Source organism: Helicoverpa armigera, chromosome 1 (assembly GCF_030705265.1).
Source record: "Helicoverpa armigera isolate CAAS_96S chromosome 1, ASM3070526v1, whole genome shotgun sequence".
NCBI classification, from domain to species: Eukaryota; Metazoa; Arthropoda; class Insecta; order Lepidoptera; family Noctuidae; genus Helicoverpa; species Helicoverpa armigera.
The window spans coordinates 13530582-13543386 of NC_087120.1; the positions used below are offsets into that span (position 1 = coordinate 13530582).

The window sequence follows — 12805 nt, forward strand, 5'->3', positions numbered from 1 at the left end:
GGCTATTAAACGTAAAATAGATCTATTTTCCTATAAGCTTTGCAAATTCTCTTGTTAAGCCAACGGAATTAGTACAATAGGAATTTATAAAATAGACTGCATTTGCTTTAAGTCGGCCACGGCCGAGACTCCGGTTTTAAGTCAAAACTGTTGTCCTAATGGCGGCCTCCTATTTTTCCTTGAAAAATATACGCAAAACGCTGAAAAAACTATCTTAAAATATAGTAAAAATAACCCATTAGTGATAATCAAGCTTAAAACAAAAATAAATAAATGTTTTATCGTTCTAATATCAATCCCCAAAATGTGAGTATTCACTTCGAGTAAGCTACTTTACGTGCGAATTTAATGTTTCAACGGCGCAATCGCTACTGACGCTCAGTATGAGAAGAGTAAGTGACAGAATCGGATAGTAACGATTTGTACGTATAGAGTATAAACCAAGGTTGCAATTCGAGGAGCAAAACTAACACTTAATTACCTTTTGAATGAATGCAAGCTGAAAATGTACAGACGGCCGAAGTTTGGGGGGAGGCCGACATTTGGCGTATTTTCCCCGATATAGAAAGATATTATAGGTGTACACTAACTTTTTTTTTATTGACCTACGTCACGGTGGGTCTGAAAACGGGTCATGAAATATTATGCAAATGAATAGCAATGCAATTGGATATGTCATGAGAAATGTAGATTACTTATTCATATTCAAGATATCAATGGATGCTTATATGGTATTTACCTGCATCAGAGCAACCAACTCGGATACCTAGGGTAGGTTAGAAGGTCGAGGGTTTTGGATTTTGTACTATTTTCACATATCTTATTGAAATATTGAAAATATTGGAATTTCACGTAATCATATTTCTGCAACATTTTTAGAATTGGTCAAGTGTATCAATTATCGAAAATGCTGGATACTTACGTATAAGAGTGCGTTGACATTGGCGGATTTCCAGCTCGATTTTTCCGTGCGTAGCGTGAACCTACTTGCAACATATTCCGATCGTCATAAATGTCATATCTGTACCTGTAGGCAACTGTTTGCTGTAGTAGGGAAAGCCGATCGGAAAATCTGCCAGTGTGAAAGCACTGTCGATATCATTTCAAGAACACAGCACAAGCGGCATCTTTCGTCAATTCAAGACACTACATCAAATGTTTCAAAGTAGTCCACTCGTCTAGTTAATTCAGTACTACAGGCAATACATTAGTTTTAGTGGAATTGCCTAGATGGCGCTGCTAGTCGAGCTCAAAATCCTAAGCTACGCAGAGCCTGCTAACTGTTTTGATACAGGGCATCGCCACGAGATGTCGCCGGCCGCGTTTATCTAATGCGCAGCTTGCTATCGTACAAACGCGTGGTATACAAACTTACGCTTCCGCCTACACGCGCCGCAAGCCAGTTAGGTATCGGAGTGGTAAGATACGCCGGCCGAGCCGCGGTACGGACGTTCGCAGCGCGCTCATCACGTATTACCGATAGAATGTGCACGATTCCCCGACTCTAATAATTCGCGAATTTAAAAGTGAATCATAAATCAAAGGACCAAGTTTCCGTTACGAATCATAAACTTTATGTGCTGAACTGATTGGAAATGTTTGTTATTCACAATCTTGGAGCGGTATCTGGAAACTGGTAAGTGTTCCATTTCTTGTTGTGATAAGTCGTTGGGTTATATCAAGTTATTTGTTAATTATGTCCTCATTTCCTAGCTAGACTCAGTGTGTTCTCAGACTATTTAGTAGGTAGGTAAGGCGGCTAGATATGTCCCTCCCTTCTTAATTTGAGACCTCACGCAACGATCGTTTAATTTAGGTGTCGCATGTAAGCAAGATTAATTAGCTGAAAGATCATAAAATATACTTACACACGAGAAGGTACCATACGTATCTTGGTTTACTAGTGGACAAGTATTTAACACATAAGTAGATACAGCTGTTCTGGATGGTTTCAACCACTTCTCTGTGAAATATTTTCTAGACCTGAATAAAAAGTATAGTAGGCACACATATCCAGGATTCCAACTACTGCCGTTCTTAATTTCATCGCAATCGGTAAAGTATCTTCCAAATTGACTCTATGCGTAATCGAGGGAATTCAATTAAGGAAGATTTAAGCTAAGGAACTTTATTATGACATGCGAATTACAGAAGATGGCTAGGCACCATCTATTCATATTGACATGAACCTTCTCCTTTTTGTCATTATTAGATATGATTAAGAATCTTATAAGTTTCGACTTCCTCAGTACCACATACTCCCAGTATGTACCTAGGTACTTACTCACGCATTTATAATAAAACGTGCTCCATATGAGTAAGTGCTGACGCTATAGCATTTCTAGAAATCGTGTTATCTTGTCTTCAGCATAATTATTAACATTAAATGTACAACATTCTCCTAGACTAGCCTCTATTTTGTCACCCAAGCACGATTTAACTATTCCGTAGGCGTCTCGTTTATTCAAATCGTATTATTCTTGCAACTTCAAGCGTTGGTAGCTTGGGGGTGGACACTCATGCCAGCTGCTTACAAAATCACTGCCACTAAAGAGTTTCCATTTCATACTCATTTCTATGATTTCCGCATTTCGGAAGTCACGTTGAGTTGATGGGACCCAGTCTAGTTGTCATTTGCACATCTTTAGCAATCTACCACTAGCCAGAATCTGACAACCAGTCTTACCAAGAGGTATCGGGTTGCTGGTAGGGTATGGTATTGGGTATGATTGAGGAGATCAAACAGGCAGTAGATCCATATAAAACTTTGGTACTCAGCTGCTTCCAATTAGACTGGAAGCCGGTCCCAATATAACTGGGAAAAGGCTAGGCAGATGATGTACTCATTTGAATGATGCCGTCACAAACTGCGCAAAAGCAGGTCGACACGGATATAATAAACATTTGGTTGTATATGAATAAAACAGCTGTAATAACTGAGATGGCGCAATGTTCTCAGTTCATGTACCTAGTTAGGCCGCGTAACCAATTGACAAGCACGCCAGATGTACCAACTTATATCATAACATCTGAAGCTGTGCTCTATTTCATTTCAAGTTACAAAATATTTCAATGCTATTGCTGGAGATAAAATTAAACGGAAAATAGTGGTCCATTTACGGAATTTCCACGTTGTTCAAACTGCAGCCGTGTTGCACTTTTTCCAGGGTACGTAAGCCGGTCCCTGCGAAGCGTTCAGGAAATGCACGAGATCCAATAAACTGAACGGCGTCGTTTCGAGAAAAATTCTAAAATATTCTGCAGTTAGTTTACGTAGAGTATGAGATGCATTCTTTATTCGGTTAGAATGGTTTTCTGTGGGATAGTCCATCCGTAGACAGTTTTAAAACACTCAGTAAATACGAAAAAAATGCGCTAAGCATTACTATTTGTTTGTAGTCAAGAACATCATTATCAATTCTGAGTCGCATTTTTTTCAAAAATAAAGTTTAGTTTAAATTAAGAGCTCGCTAAAATGTAGGTTCTAGGTTTTCAACACGATTACTTAAAATATCAGTAAACTATAAACATCAGACTAAATACACGAAGTAATCAAAATAGCAAAAATAAAATTTCTCAATATAGGATTTTCAGTTTAATCTGAATTTGGTTACAGTGGGTGAGCTTAAATAAACCACAATCTCGTGCGGCGCGGCGGAAGCTCCGCTATTTCGGATTAAATTTAATCGAATAGTGGACTGCTATGTATGGCAACGATTTAATATATTTCACACAATCAATTAAACGGTTTGATAACAAATAGGACTTGTATCATCACCGGAATGTATGAAAACCACATAAACGTTTCAATATTTTTCCGTTACTTTACGAAAGCTTACAAAACAATCATTGTAGGGGCTGACCTTAAATTACTTTAAAAGGGTATGTCACGCATGTTATTCTAGCTGACAATTACAAACATTCATTGTAAATGTCCTGGCATAATTGAATGAATTCTAATACGAAGCAAATAGGTATACAGAGTAATTTCAAATCGCCCTTCGCGTCCGCCATTCCATAAAAACTTGTTTATATTAATATCGCGTGACCAGTGTACGTTGCATCATCGGTTATTAAAGATGTCTGGGCTCATCAGTCATCAGTTACGCATCGGATTTATAATGTCCATGATCAATGGTTTGCCATTCAGCTTACCCACCTTTACCTTTTAATCGAAGGATCGATTTGCGATGAGAAAAACAGGAAGAAAATTATATGGTGTTCAAATGGAGTAGGGAATAATCTGCTTATTATTCAGACCGGGATATGATCCAAAACCTCGTTGAGTATCAACCACCCATATCTTCGCAGGGATAAAAATTATACATATCCAAACATTCCTCATGAATCACCTAAAAATCCTAGTTTTGAATAAAAAAAAACATCCTGAACACAGACGTGCCGCATAGAACTTTGTTTTATAAAATGCGGTGATTTATACACAGTATTTTAACTTCCACAAAGTAGAAAATTGCATATTGAAAATGTAATTAATAGCAACTACTGAAATTCCGATTCCATTTCAACTCGAACGAATCACGTTACAATTTAATTAATATCACTTAATTATGTTCTTTGAGCTTTGACAGAATCCCATCGGAAATAAAACCGCAAATTATTTGTGCGTAGGTACATATTCAAGTATACTTGATACAATTAATTCTCGTTTGATAGTAGGTGCTGCGGTTAGGCCCGGCTCCACAGTTCGTCAGTATAGCCCCGCTGAAGCGCCGGTCCTGTAAACAGCGATGGCTGGTCTTCATTTGCATTCATTACAATACTGGCCCGTTATTGACCCAATGCATGGTAAACACCTAGTGCCTGCATGGACAACTCGCGTGAATCACCGCGCCTGTTCAAATTCCTGTACGAGTAGAAAGACTAGGAAGGTGTCGGGAAAATATTCGTTGCTCCACCATTTCATAACCTGAAAATAAAAATTAGTTTTAAAATTAAAAAATAAAACTACACACTTGCACATTTTCACCTTAATGTTTAATCCCTTATCGTCTTAGAAGATCGTAGAACATCTTTTCATTCAGATCTGGTAAAAAATAATGGGAATTTTAAAAGAAATCTTAACGAGATGTAGAAGTATTAAAGCTCTACTTCATTCTTCATCGAAGGGTTTAACTTATCCACCGATAAAAATTGAATCTGAAGAAGCTAAGATTAGTGCGGCTGAATCGATTCCGTGGTAGATCCAGTCTTCCAGAGATTTATTCAATCATAAGCTGATCAAGCAAGCCTGTCAGACTTATTTGCTTGAGCTATAAATCCAATAAAAAAAACCTCCAGCTCTCCGGATTTTTCCGGGAAAGCTTTCTATCTCTAAAAATTCATTCGGTTTACAAACAAAAATGCAATGGATCGGGCTACCCCAATGGGTTTTCCAACTTTAACTGTATCATCTTGACGAATATATTATTCGGTACTTACCTGTTCGTTTTTGTTACATAAATCTCGTATACTTGTAATTATACCTAGACTTGGATCTATATTTAGAAACAAACAACTCCTACCGTTGAAGATTATAAACCAATTAGTAAGATCTGAAGGTTGCCCTCAAATCTCGGAGGATCTAGAAAAAAGCGTTCAAGGTTCATCCAGTCATTTGAAACACGCAACTTGGTCTTTGATTTAAAACTAGACGTAGTTAGACAAGTATCATGTATTACTACGTCCAGTTTATTTCAAGCCATGCTAACCAAAATCTCCCTCACGTTAAATGTGTTTGCTTGGCGATTTTACGATACAATATTTACAATGGCGACCATAATTTTAACGAACCACAATGTAGCGCGGTTTGCTATAAGTGGGTAAATAACGTTGATTATTTCATAATTATGATGCTACTTACAAATGCACGAATTAAGCTAGTTTTCAAAACAAATTAAAGCTGTGGTTAGTGAAATGTACGTATTTATTAACATGAATGTTTTGACGAGCGTGTGTCGATAGCCGACACACAGTTTGCGGTTAGACGCGATATCTGCGAGCTATGCGGGCTATTAACCAAACGGGATTGGCAGCGTCAAAATGTCCCTTTATTTATAGCAAAATTGACCCGAACATCGATAATTGGATAGAAACTATCCTGATATTTCATTAAAGTTACATGACTGTTCAGAGGATTTGTGATCACACGCCTGATTTTATAATCATCGTATATTAAATATTGACATTGAAAACTATAAATGGAGTTTTAAAATATTGGTGAACAGTTAATTGCAATCAGGTAAACGATATAACTTGCCCCGGTTCCGCCAGGTTATCCTTTTAATTATAAACTAACCTAAACTTTCCCAACGCGGATGAAATCCCAGAACCGCCAGACAGACGCAAGAGTTATTTATTTCATAATAATTGTATAGTGATAACGGTTGATCATGAAAAGTCATGTTGTTATTCGATATGTAATTCGATCCGATCTAACTGCGTATGAGCAGACTAGAATTGTTGGTATTTCTGTCATTCACGATACAGCTTAAGTATTCCGACATCATCATCTGCCAAGCCTTTTGTCAACTATGTTCAGGTCGGCTTCCAGTCTAGCTGGATACAGCTGAGGACCACTGCTTTTCATGGAGCGACCGCCATTGACCTTCTCAACCCTCTGGTTCTGGAGTTGGTTAATCTTTTAATTTTCTATTCTAATTTGTTTGAGTCCCATTTCTTAAGGACAAGACATTCAATCTACATCCGTGAACCACGCTCAAACGTCCAGTTATTTACTTTCTCTGAGAGTTTCATTGTTGATTGTGAATGTATCCTATAATTACAAACAAGAGACTCATTATTATTTTTTCTTGACACAATGCTGCAAGACTGTATTAAATATGTGTTATAAAAAGAACAGTAGTGTGTGGTGATCTGCAATCACCTGTTTGATTACGATACAAGACATCTGTGAATTTAGATGTAGAACAGAAATTGCAAGAGGCGAGAGCACACGAAATCCCATTTGAGGACCATTAAATACATAGGTCCACAATACAAGATACATCACAGACGAAGGTTTATTCAGTAACAATTCAGACTAACAGGGCTCAGTTGCACGTTGCTGGTAGTTTAGTTCCGAGTTTCAGACATTTAGTCTGAATATGGACGGCGAATTTCAGATTTGAATTGAATTGTTGCGAGGTATCGTCGTGTGTAAATGCTGTGGGTTGCGGTTGGTTAATTCCTATTTAAGATAGTTAGATACACTGCAAATAGTGTTTACTCTACCTCTTCGAACAGTAATATAGTATAAGTAGTATTGTTGATCGAAGCTCTACCTTTAAACTTAGAAAAATTTAAAGCTTGGCTTGTAAATAAGGTGATTTTCTATTGTCATTTTTGTCTCAAAAACATTGAGAAACTGCGCTTCTTTCCAGCGTTATCCTTCCAGTTCCTTCTATTTGAAGTGTAAAACTGAATATATTTGATGCTAAATAAACTATTTCAATTTATTTCCGCACAAAGCGAAGACAAGAGAGCAGGCATGTCGTCGCGACAGATTCAATTTTGAGTGACAGTCTTAGTGCAGAGGAAATTGCTCGCCCTCGACTGCCGCGCCCGTTCATGCCAGCGAAGGCGGAATCATGTTTTCTCTGACGGAACCCTCGCACAGTGTATCTTGATGACAATAATTATGCTTGCAATTCTAGGTAGGGGTGGTTAGCTTACTTAGATTTTTAGCCTTGATTATAGTCTACCGTCAACAGTGGACGGCAATAGGCTGATATGAAGATGATAATGATAAAAAGATCAGAATTTTATTAGTCCATTGCCACATTTGCCTGATCAGCTAATGTAGCTACGTTTGTTGAGCAATATCTTCAGTTATTATCAATCAAATGAAGATTTCGCCGTTCTGCGTAATATTTATTTAAAAGGAGCTTTCGTAATGTTAAATAGGGATTGATTGTCAAAATGTGCTAGTACAGCTGACATTTGGATGAGTCACTGCCCTGCCCGCAGCGCCGCGACTAGGGAGCGCCCCGGCCCCGCTCGCTCGCCGCGCGCCGCCGACGCCCGCACTAAGCCGAAAACAAATAATACTTATGTTACTATAACAACGACACACTTACTCATTTATTTTTATCCTCAAGCAGAAGACTTCACTCTCATGGTATTTTTAGAAGAATAATAACCATCACTAAATTCTGTTTACGTAAAATTTCGCACGCATTTAGATTCCGCCTAATAACAGTGATGACGTACCTTTCAGCCAATTCAGATGAACTGCAAGACAATGTAGCGGGATCGCCGAATAAATATTGTCCCCGTATTTTAGTGTAATTGTGAGTGCACCTAATATACATAATAGAAATGCGCTGTAAGACGTTCATTCACCTCGAGGGAGATGGTCGGGTGCGGCGCGGGGGACGAGGCGCGCCTGCGGGGGGAGGGGTGCGCCTCGCGGGGGGTGACTCCCGGTATATGGCACCGAACCACGCGACGAGCTTCCGGCGCGCGCCCTGCCTATGCCTTACGCATTAGATAGAACTACAGAGCTATTCCATAGGAAAACCTAAAATATGAAACATCAAACATAATTGCCTTTCACCTATTATCAAGTGTAAAGTTCCTTCAAACGACTCTCAACAAGTTAGCATGCCGAATCCATTTATTAATTAATCGGTGGCAGTAGTAATTCAACAAAACTGCGAAAGTTAAAAAAATCTTGAAACTACAGACTTTAGACGGCAATATACCGTACAGCTACTTACAGTTTGTAAGTATCTTTGATAAAACATTCATATTTTTTTGCAACCGTCCAATTTGTTTTGCAACTTTCCATTTTAGTTCCGAGAGCTTTCAAGCGTAATAGCTTACATTAGTGATGTGTGTTGACAGCGGCGCCACACTTATCGATAGCCGAACAATAAAAGGTCAACCCTTGACCCGAGTGTCGACAATCGGAGCAATGCGTCGGCGCATACTTCGCCGGAAATGTTCCATTAAACGAGAGTTAAAACGTCAGCCTGGATGATGGATCACTAAGTTCGCCATCATACCAAACATAGGCAGTTAATTTCCGTTGACATGTTACCATGCAAATAAATAAAGTGCGTATGTAAATGTATAGGTAAACTCGACTCATCATTGTGATAAGTTAAACCAGTGACGACCGCTCATTATCCAACTAATATCCTTGGCATTCCGTTTACAAAATGCAAAAGTGTGTTTGTTTGTTTTGCCTCTGCCTTTACAGTAAAACGGATGGCCCGGTTGAGATTTATTAGGGTTATGGGGAGAACTTTGCACCCTTCCCAGTGCGCAAAGAAGTATCCATGGGATACAGGAAGTTCATTTGGTCTAATCCATCGCTGGTTAACTTCAATCGAACAACTAGCCATTGACCGAACAACGCCTGTTTGATCGAACAGCTAAAGAGACTCCGAATCTAAGAAAATTTACCAGAAAACTGCTGGTACTAAGTAAAAGCCTATTAGTATTGAAACTAGATGTCAGTTTACCACAAATAAATTCCCCCGCAGGTCTAGATAAGGAACGGAACTGTCAAGTGTTAAGTGTTTGGCATGGCCAAGTCCGGCCGTGCCACACGACGTAGAAATTGAGGAAAGCCTCCAGTTGGCAAGTTTCCTTCGTACATGAGATTGCAGAGGCGCAGTTCAGAGATAGCGAACATTTTTTTGCTAACTAGGTTTTTAACTACCAATTTGGCTACTAAATATTATTAAAAAAAACTGCAGCATAAATAAATGGCAAATAGTTAACGACGAAACTGGTGAATTTCGATGCTCTTTAACACATTTGACACCACTTGATATACTAAATAGTATAGTAAAAAAAATTACGTGCCAAATTACTTTGCTGAGTCCCACCAAGGGCACACGTGCCAAGGGTACGGCATCCCTGGCCGAGGTTCTGTGGTGTTTGTGAAACGATACGAGGCGTAGTGTTATCGTCACCGTGAGGCATGTACGCCTGCACGGTACCGGAAGGGGCTTCCGCCGGCAACCTCGCAGCCCGGCCAGCCCGTGACTCACGATACATTGGCCGATCGCCACGCCGCTGATTATAGATTTGCGATTCAATTTAATAGCGTACACGGATTAAATTGAACCAGTACGTACATTGTAATGCGAATTTTTCTTATTTTCTTCTAACATGTTTAACAGTCACTGAGATTGACCAGCCTTTTTGATAGTAAATACTCAGGTGATGCAAGAAGATTTAAATGCAGAGCTACTTAAATCAATATCGTTGTTGCACTGCCCTCGTCTCCAGCCTTTAGAAACAAACTAGTTTTATCAGTCAAGACGGATGGACGCAAAAAAATCGATAAATTGTAAGGGCCCTGCTTTATGCGGAAGTTCCCAGAAGATGTTGTATTTTTATAGGGTACTATTTATAGAGTATGGCTCGCTCTCGCGTCTCGCAGTGCGCCATGCGTCGAGAATGCAGCGCGCTCGCTTTGTCACTCACTCGTTTAGACCTTTTACGATGATGCTTCAAACAAATGGTACTCGGTGCTAAATGAAAAACTCGCACTCGCATCATTTTTACTTGGGGCTTGCAACAGTATTACGCCGAAAACTTTCTTACAGTTTAGTTTACAATAATAATTGCATTCCCAAGAAAGTTGTTGCGTTCTCGCAAACAGCAAAACACAAGTTATCAGATCACTTAGCTGCAATTATAGCACGTGCTGATTATAAGGTTATCTGATTATTTACTCTAGTATCTGAGTATTTTCACTTACCTCCAAGTTTTCTCAGCAATCAATATGAATTATAATAATGAATGTATGCGCGCCGTTTCGCGTCCCGCGTAGCCCAAGGGCGTCGACCGTGGAACGAGGCTGGCCAGATATTCCTAGTGAAAGATAACACTATTTGGTGCCTATATTTACCGAAAGGGGCACAACGTTTACTACACGGATTGAATTGATAGCAATGCGCCAGCGTAACGATTTTACAATTTATAATAATTAATATAAAGTCTGATGTTTGCAACGTGACTACGAAAGTTGCTTACGCATCTGTTGGTGTCATTTCTCGAGAATGATACCGTATCAAAAGCACCGAAAAATGTGCACAATAATAAAACTTCAATTGTTATAAAACCAAAACCATAATTAAATATAACTCTTCTTAAGTTGCAACAAATAGTTTCCTGTAATCGGCTTTGCCTTGTTCTCCAAACTGATCAGCCCTCTTACCGGAGCTGCGCTGCGACCACTTCTCATTTCTGAACAACTTTCAAGAATAAGCTTATTAATTGCTTCTGCTTGCGGATTACACGGGCTGGCTTCCACCATTTACGAGCTAACAAGTGAAAGAGTTTTCATGAATCATTTAATTTCATTCGGCTATTTAATAGGATCTTAGTTCGGTGGGAAAATGTTTTAATTCTCACATTCAAACATCGTGTTCAGTAGCAATATTCATAATGGAAAAGTCATCGGAAATCCATTCCAGATGTCTAAAAAAAGAAAGAAATCATTGAGAACATTTTTCTACCTACCCCTTGTTCCCCTACTTGATAATTTTTCTCTTCCTCATTAAAACTAGGTGAGGAGGTCACTCGATCAACTTAGATTACACCACATTGTGTTCAATGATCATACCTCCTGGAGACCTGTAGCCTGCAGTTGTAAATGGTGCATACTTAATGGTGCAGAAGGATGTTGGCAGTGAGTCGATGCGGGCTGGCCAAGACCAAAGTGGTTGGCGGACAATTAGGGAACACCTACGATCTTCCTCCTTCAAATTTCCTTACGATTAACAGTGGTCGAAATTGGCTGATTCAATATGATTAGAAAAAAAATAGTTAATATTTCTGCAAGACACCAATAGGAAAGACTACTTATAGGGAAGGTATATTTTATCCGAAATGGAAAGAAAATGGATAAGTATGCGAAATAATTCCCTGTGGAAGAAAGTGGCACCGCAGCAAAAACCTAGTAATTAAGAGTTAATGAAAAACAATCATTATTCTCACGAGAATGTTTTATTGTTCTCTATTTAGAGTACTTTTAATATAAAAACAATCGGCTGCTGCTGGGTTCAATATTTATTAAATGTCAATAGTTGTGGCTTTACTCTGAGATGGACTTTCGATTGTTTTAATGTATTTTGCGAAGACAATCAACAATACATTAGTATCCTTGTTGTTTTAGTGTAGAACAGGAAGTTATAATTTTTTTTGTTCTTATAAAATTGTTAAAGCATTAACAGCGTACATCATAGGTGCCTATGCAACATAAAATATCGATAAACAATAAAGTGTGCAAATAACATCACTTTTGGAACTCAATTTCACGCAGCTGAATTTCATAATGAGACATCTCATATCTCGTATAGGTATCTCGTTTGCAAATTTCATTCTCATTCGATAGCGGAACTGAAATTTTAAATGAAGCCCGTAAATAATTTATCGCTGGTATCGATTGAATTTTGATCGTATCGATAAGAGTGTTGTATGGAACCGGTCGGCGTATTACACTAATGAAAGGGGTATAGGTACGTACCTACTAAGTGTTCATTTCGCAACTTTAATCAACAAACAAATCGATTAAAGAAAGTGATGGCGAGATCTATTATAGTATATATGTTAAATTGAAATAAAAAGCCTTTTTCAGGGATATGGAGAAAAAGAGAAATGAAAGAGGGGTACCTAGATAAGTAACTTTTCCCAAAGTGCTTTGATGGCAGATGTTTCAGGATTCAAAATCTGAAAAATTTCTGGGCAGTTCCCTCATTTATGTGAGAACGCGAGAATCAGCTAGCAACAAATATTTATTTAAATAGTTACATGTAGATAATATTCCACAGGAAACAATAGGCAT

At 38.6% G+C, this 12805-nt stretch overlaps 1 protein-coding gene across 1 annotated transcript in view; it reads left to right on the plus strand.

The window, feature by feature from the left end:
- Nucleotides 1-1336: 1336 nt before the first annotated feature.
- Pico (pico) overlaps nucleotides 1337-12805 on the plus strand; it is a 50514-nt gene continuing 39045 nt past the window's right edge. Inside the window, exon 1 of the mRNA XM_021331842.3 lies at nucleotides 1337-1636. The gene's annotated coding sequence lies outside the window, so the exon portion shown is untranslated. The remainder of the gene's footprint in view (nucleotides 1637-12805) is intronic.